Raw genomic sequence first — 6,878 nt, 5'->3', positions numbered from 1 at the left:
TGAGTTCTATTTGATAAATATGAATCAAAAGGTTTTACAGAACCAGGTTAAAACCCCATGATAAGAAAGTTTCATATTCAAAACATTATGCTTTACAGTATTGAAAGCCTTTGACATGTCAAATTATCTAGTAATGTACATGTTTAGTATTTTTCGATGTTACCAATTAAGATTGGATCATTATATTACAATAATAATAATGCTATTCTAATTCTACCACTTGAAATATAAACAAAATTATATACCACTATATCTCTAGCTGAGAAGTTTGCAAGGCGTCTAATTTAAAAGTATCAACAATTCTCTGCGGTTGAAGAGCAGAGCTGTGAAGTAATTGCCGATAGTTCCGTGGGTAAAAGAATGAAAAAGGAAGTATTTGTAGCCTTAGAAAGTTATAGTAATGATATTGCAGGCGGGATAGCCTTGGTGAATAAAAGTGAAGGCGGTTTAGCCTTGTTGAGTAACAGTAGTAAAAGTGAAGGCGAGATAGCCTTGGTGAATAAAAGTGAAGGCGAGTTAGCCTTGTTGAATAATGGTAGTAAAAGTGAAGGCGGGTCAGCCTTGTTGAATGACAGTAAGGAAAGTGAAGGCGGGATAGCCTTGGTAAACAAATGTGTAGGCGGGCTAGCCTTGGTAAATGGTAATGCAGGCGGGGGAGCCTGACAAAGTAATGATAGCGGCGGGGAAGCCGTTTGTTCGGAAATTAGTAAGGAAGCAGAATTAACCTTGGGTAAATTAACAGCCAGTGTAGTTAAAAGGGAGCATAATGAAGTATGGTCACAGTTGCAGGAAGAGACAGATAATACAGGAGAGGAAGTATGGGATAATATAGTAATGGGAACTAGTTCAAGTGAAAAGATGGATGTATTGACATTAATAGACAAAAAGTTAGCACATTTGAGTGAGGAAGATAAGAATATTTTGAAACCCGTTTTGTTAGAGTATAAGTCTTTGTTTTATGATGGAAAGGGACCATTAGGATGTACTAGCTTGATTGAGCATAAGATTCCTACAGGGGATGCTGCGCCAATCAAAATGGCACCATATAGGTTGCCAGAAGCGTTAAGGGTGCGCTCTACCACAGGCCAGAAATCGCAGTACGATGTTTCAAAAATCCGCTTGGAGCGCTGGCAAAATCGGTTGTAGGGAGGGCAATGAGTAGTTGCTGTGGAAGGGATCGGCACTTACCGAGCGCCTCCGACATTTGCCGAGCGGGGGACCCGAGCCAGGTGCTCGACGTCCGACTCACACACGCGCAGGAGCGAACAGCTTCGTTTTTAACAGGGATGGGCTAGTAGGCCTTTCACTCTTCAGCCACTTTACCCACGCCACATGCGAATAAAGCAGACTATGTTTATTCACATTAGTCTGCCCCTATATACTGACAGTAAATGGACACAAAGATACACATGAAAACTATCGCTAAACATATATAAAATATTGTAGTATAATTTAGGCAAAACATGATACGTAAAATATTATAGAAAAAATCAAACTGGGAGTGGCAAAAGGGGGTAGTTCAAGAGCAAGCTGCTGATTTGTTAGCTAGGGACATTATTGAACCGTCAGATTCTCCATGGAGTAGTCCTATAGTACTGGTAAAGAAGAAAAGGAGTGTAGATGCGCCACCTGATCAGCCAACTCAGTATCGACTGTGTTGTGATTTTAGAGCGCTAAATGCTCTGACGCGTAAGGATAGTTATCATTGCCATTAATACAAACCACTCTGGATTCGTTAGGGGGATGTAAGGTATTTTCTACTTTAGATTTGTTTGCTGGTTATATGCAGGTGAATGTGTCAAAGGAGGATCGTCCTAAAACCGCTTTTGTGCTACCAGACTCGTTATGGCAGTTCAAAAGGATGCCATTTGGGTTGACGTCTGCTCCGTTAACCTTCTCAAGGTTAATGGACAGTGTTCTAAGAGGATTGAAAGGAGCTGGAGTACTAGTTTATTTAGATGATTTAATAATTGCTACAAGGTCAATGGTATATCATGCACAAAGATTACGGGAGGTTTTTGACAGGTTAAAACAAGCAAATTTGGTAATGCAACCAGAAAAGTGTATGTTTGCTAGGGGGAGTGTTGAATTTTTAGGACATACTATAGCTGAATTCGGAGTAAAACCGGATGCTAAAAAGATTGATGCAGTACTTAAGTATCCGATTCCAGCCAAATTAAAGGATGTACGTAGTTTCTTGGGTCTTGTGAATTTTTATCGGAGATTCATTCCAAATTTTAGTGATAAAGCGAAACCACTTAGTAAGTTAACCCGTAAGGATGTAGATTTTGAACGGGGGGTTGAGCAACAGGCAGCTTTTGAAAATTTAAAGCAGGCATTAGTTACGGAACCTGTTTTGCAATATTCACAAATTGACCAACTATTTATTGTTACAAGTGATGCGTCTAAAACAGGAATTGGGGGGTTTGTTATCTCAGAAAATTAATGGAGAGGAGCATCCGATTGCTTATTATTCTCGTGCATTAAATAAAGCTGAGCAAAATTACAGTGCTACTGAACGTGAACTATTAGCAGTAATACATTTAGTTATTTTAAATTTAGTTAATTTAGAGACCATATTTATATGGGAGGCGGTTCACTTTAGTCACAGATTGTGCTGCTTTAAAATGGATTTTCTCTTTGAGAGATCCATCGTCAAGGTTATGCCGTTGGGGATTATTATTATCCGAGTTTGATTATGAAGTTGTACACAGGAAAGGATGTCAAAATTTACAAGCAGATAGCTTATCAAGGATACATGCGGTCTGTGATCCGTTGTGGTCACGAGATCTAGTGCGTCAAACGCAAGAGCTAGATGAATTTTGTAGAAATAAAATAGAGGAGGTAAAGTCAAATTCCAAGTCATTGTTTATTATAGACCAGGATGGATTGTTATACAGAAAGGCAGAAGATGGGCACAAGTTAGTTGTACCAAAAGGAATGGTTTTAGAAATTTTGCGTAAGAGTCATAATGCTATTTTTAGTGGTCATTTGGGAATACAAAAAAACTGTTGAAAGTATTAAAATTCGGCATTTTTGGCCAAACCTAGTAAAAGATACAGAAAATTATGTAAATAGTTGTTAGTCTTGCGCGTTGAGGAAGCCAGGGAACAGGAAGACAGCTCCTATGGAGATTTTTGAACCTGTTCATAAACCCTTGGATTATGTAGCATTAGATATTGTTGGACCATTACCACCGACTAAATCAGGGAATAAGTACATTTTAACATTTATTGATCACCACTCTAGATGGATAGAAGCGGTGCCGTTAAAAGATCAAAGAGCAGAGACGGTATCTCATGCTTTTGTCACTCAAGTAATTGTACGGCATGGTGTGCCTTTAAAATTACTTACTGACAAGGGAACAAATTTTTGGAGTAGTTTGTTTAAAAATACTTGTAAATTGTTAGGGATTAAGAAACTTTAGACAACACCGTTCAAACCATCTACTAATGGGTTGTTGGAAAGAAAACATTCTGTCATAGCTACTATGTTATCGCACTATGTGGATAACCACAGCGCTGATTGGGATAAACATTTACTGTATGTTCTTATGGCATTGAGGAATACAAAGAATGTAGCCACAGGCGCCACTCCTTTCTACCTAATGCATGGAAGGGAGATGAACGTACCAAGTGATGATGATTATAATATTGTACATTGCAAACTGATTCATCGTGTGTAGATCTAGCAGAAAAATTACAAGAGGCATTTAAATCAACCACGGATTTGACTAAGAAGAGTCGTACGCGGAGTAAGCAGTATTATGATAAGGGTACTAAGACTGTAGAATTTGAACCAGGTGATAAGGTTTATGTTTATCATGAGGCTTTGAAACATGCGCCAGGGTCGAAATTTAGTAGATTTTGGTCGGGTCCACATGAAATATTACGTAAAATATCCAGTGTAGTGTATGGAGGTTCAGTTGGTTACGAGGAAGGTTATTATTAATGTAAACAAGTTGAAGCCAGCTAGGGATGAATTAAGGGATGAAATTATATAGAATTACGAGCAAGTGGCAAGGTGGGTAGAGGAACAGTTACTCACAGAGGACGAGGAGATAGGAGACGTGGTTGGTGAATCTGTGGTTTGTGGTGAACCGCAATCTGAGCGGGAAGCCGCAAATGCATTATTGTGGAGATCTAGGCCTATATTTTCAAAAGATAGGTTAGATAGATTGAATATTAAGAAATCTACATTTAGTGACATAGATGAATCTGGGACCAGTGTGTCTGACATAGAGGAGGTACTGTCATCTATGAGCGTGTGCTCAGAGTCAGTACCTAGTCCTTCAAGTGATAGTTCAGGTAATTTAACAATGATTGATGATCCCCGAGATTTAGATTTAGGTAGGTGGACGATTGACCTTGAAGTTTAGTAAACTGATCAATGTTGTGTTCATGACATAAATAGGTAATTGAAATATTTGGGATTTTAGGTTAATGAGTAAATCAACATAAAGGGAATTTGGATCTGGGTTAGTATGCCCGCACGGTGTAATTGTATTGTTCTGTGGAATAAGCTTGGTAATTGTGGATCTTCCCTTGACCTTGGGTATACACATATAGCTTTGACTTTGGGTATATACTTGTAACCTTGGTAGACGTATAATTGGCAAGGTCTTGATCTACTTGGAGCCTACAATGCTGTTCCATGTAGCATGAGAGCTCATTCGTGCGTAGTTTGCAGCTCAGTTTCTGAACGCTGATGTCTTGCCGGCAGGCGGGTTGCGTGCCTTTGATTGGGAGCCTGAGGTCGTGACGTGCATGTGGGGTAGGCGTGCAATCCGGGATGTCGGCTCACCACTAATGGCCCGGCTGTGGGAAATCAGTTCCGTCCTTGGAGGTCACACGTGTAGACCCGAAAAACTTACTGGCCAATCAGGGCTCAGAACCCCTAGGGTGCGGCACGGTAGGGGAGGCTCCGCCTCCTCCGGAGAGGGAACCACCACCTCAGTATATAAACCCAAACTTAGTCAAAATTAGTATCTTTATCTTCTCATCTCTTATCTCGTCATCTCAGTCTCGCACCAGCGCAGTCGAGCTCGGGGTCAGGAGCCACCAGTTGGGATCCAGTCCTGTAACGGGAAGAGGTCAATTGGTTCAAGTACCTTATGTGGATGGCAGTGGCTGTCTAACATCGGTTCAGTCGTCACGCATTGGTCTCTAGGGGTGTTCCCAGGGTCGGTGCTTGGTCCCATTCTCTTCCTTCTTTTTGTGAATGAGCTACCCAAACAGGTCACTAGAGGAAAAGTCTGCCTTTTTGCAGACGACACTACCTTTTCAATTTCAGCTCGGCAATCACAATGAACTTGAGGTTGCTATTTATGAGGAGACAGGTGCTTAATGCAGTGGTTTCAGGAGAACCGCTTACTCTTAAACAGTGAAAAAAACTAAAGTCGTGATTTTAAGATTGCGAGTTCTGTCAGTGATGATAACAGAATGTTTCAAATTGGGGATGATACAATCGAACCATGTCTTAACATTAAGTTTCTTGGGATCATCGTTGACAGAAATCTTAATTTTGCTCAGCAAGTTGATGCGGTCTGTAAAAGGATTAGCTCGGGAATCTTTGTGTTGAGGCGCCTGTCTGCTTTCGCTGGTACCGCTGTCTTACTAGCTGCTTATTATGGCATTGTGTATCCTTCTTTAATATGCCATTGAAATTTGGGGCTTTGAGTGCACAAGGACCAAAGTATTATTCAAGCTTCGAAAGAAAGCAATTAGAATAATATTTGGGAAATCATGGCGTTCTTCTTGCAAACCTCTTTTTTACTGACAACAACATATTAACTTTTCCATCCATTTACATCTACATGTTGTCAAGTATGTCCATAGAAACTTACCTTTGTTCAAGTCTGACACTCTTCCACACATCTACGATCTCCGGGAATCGGGGAAAAATCTCTGTTCCTAGGCATAAAACTGCTTTTTATGAACACCACCTTAAATATAATCGTTGATTTTACAATGCACTACCGGGGGAGCTCAAGTCAGAGAATAATTTCAATTCTTTCGGAAACGGGGTAAAGAAAATTCGGTACTTTGGGATTATACCGACCACACCCGACATGAATCGTTATTTCACATTTTCGTTTCTACTGATTACTAGATTAGCGTACAGAACAATATTTCGTCAATATAAAACAGGAATTGTCTTATCGCAAACACCTCCCCATCCTCAGACAGAGGTCAAAGTCGAGCGTCTAGTAGATAACGTGATTGCAGAGTCTCGCCGCCCGTTCAGCTGGTGCATCGCTTTGTTGTACTTCGTGTTTTACCTCTACATTTCTCCAAACACAAAAATTCAACAAAAACAAACATTTACCAACTAAACTTTTTATTAAAAAAAAAAAACACTCAAAACTTGTTTTTATTCTTGATCACATTCCGCCACCCAAAATGCGAGTGCCTCCGGCCATCAGCGCGGGCGGGCTTCGGCAGCACCTTCGGTGCTGCCCCGCGCTGATGTCGACGAAAGAAAACATCCCTCCGAGATAGTACCTATCAGTAAAAATATCAAATTCTAGAGGGCTAATCAGAAATATAAATTGAATTGTAATGGAAAGGCAATGATGTACCGTGCAAATCACGTGATGCCGCGCGGCCTGCCGTAATCAGGATTCTCGAGAAAAGATAAGATAACAGCGACAACAATACGATCACAATACCTGGAAATGCTTGTAAGTTTGTAATTTTGTAATTGAAGAGTTGTTTTTTTTTCGTTCTATCATGTTTGTTTCTATAAATTTCTATTTTTGTGTTCTTCATACTGGTGTGGTCGGTATAATCCCAAAGTACCGAAAATTCTATTACAGCGGTGTTGTTACAGCATCGGGGATTTCTTGTCCCTGATGACGAATTGAATGTAAATAGGTA

Source organism: Homalodisca vitripennis, chromosome 4, assembly GCF_021130785.1.
Source record: "Homalodisca vitripennis isolate AUS2020 chromosome 4, UT_GWSS_2.1, whole genome shotgun sequence".
In the NCBI taxonomy this organism is placed as follows: Eukaryota; Metazoa; Arthropoda; class Insecta; order Hemiptera; family Cicadellidae; genus Homalodisca; species Homalodisca vitripennis.
The sequence above is the reverse complement of the archived record's forward strand: the minus strand, read 5'-3'. Positions refer to the sequence as shown.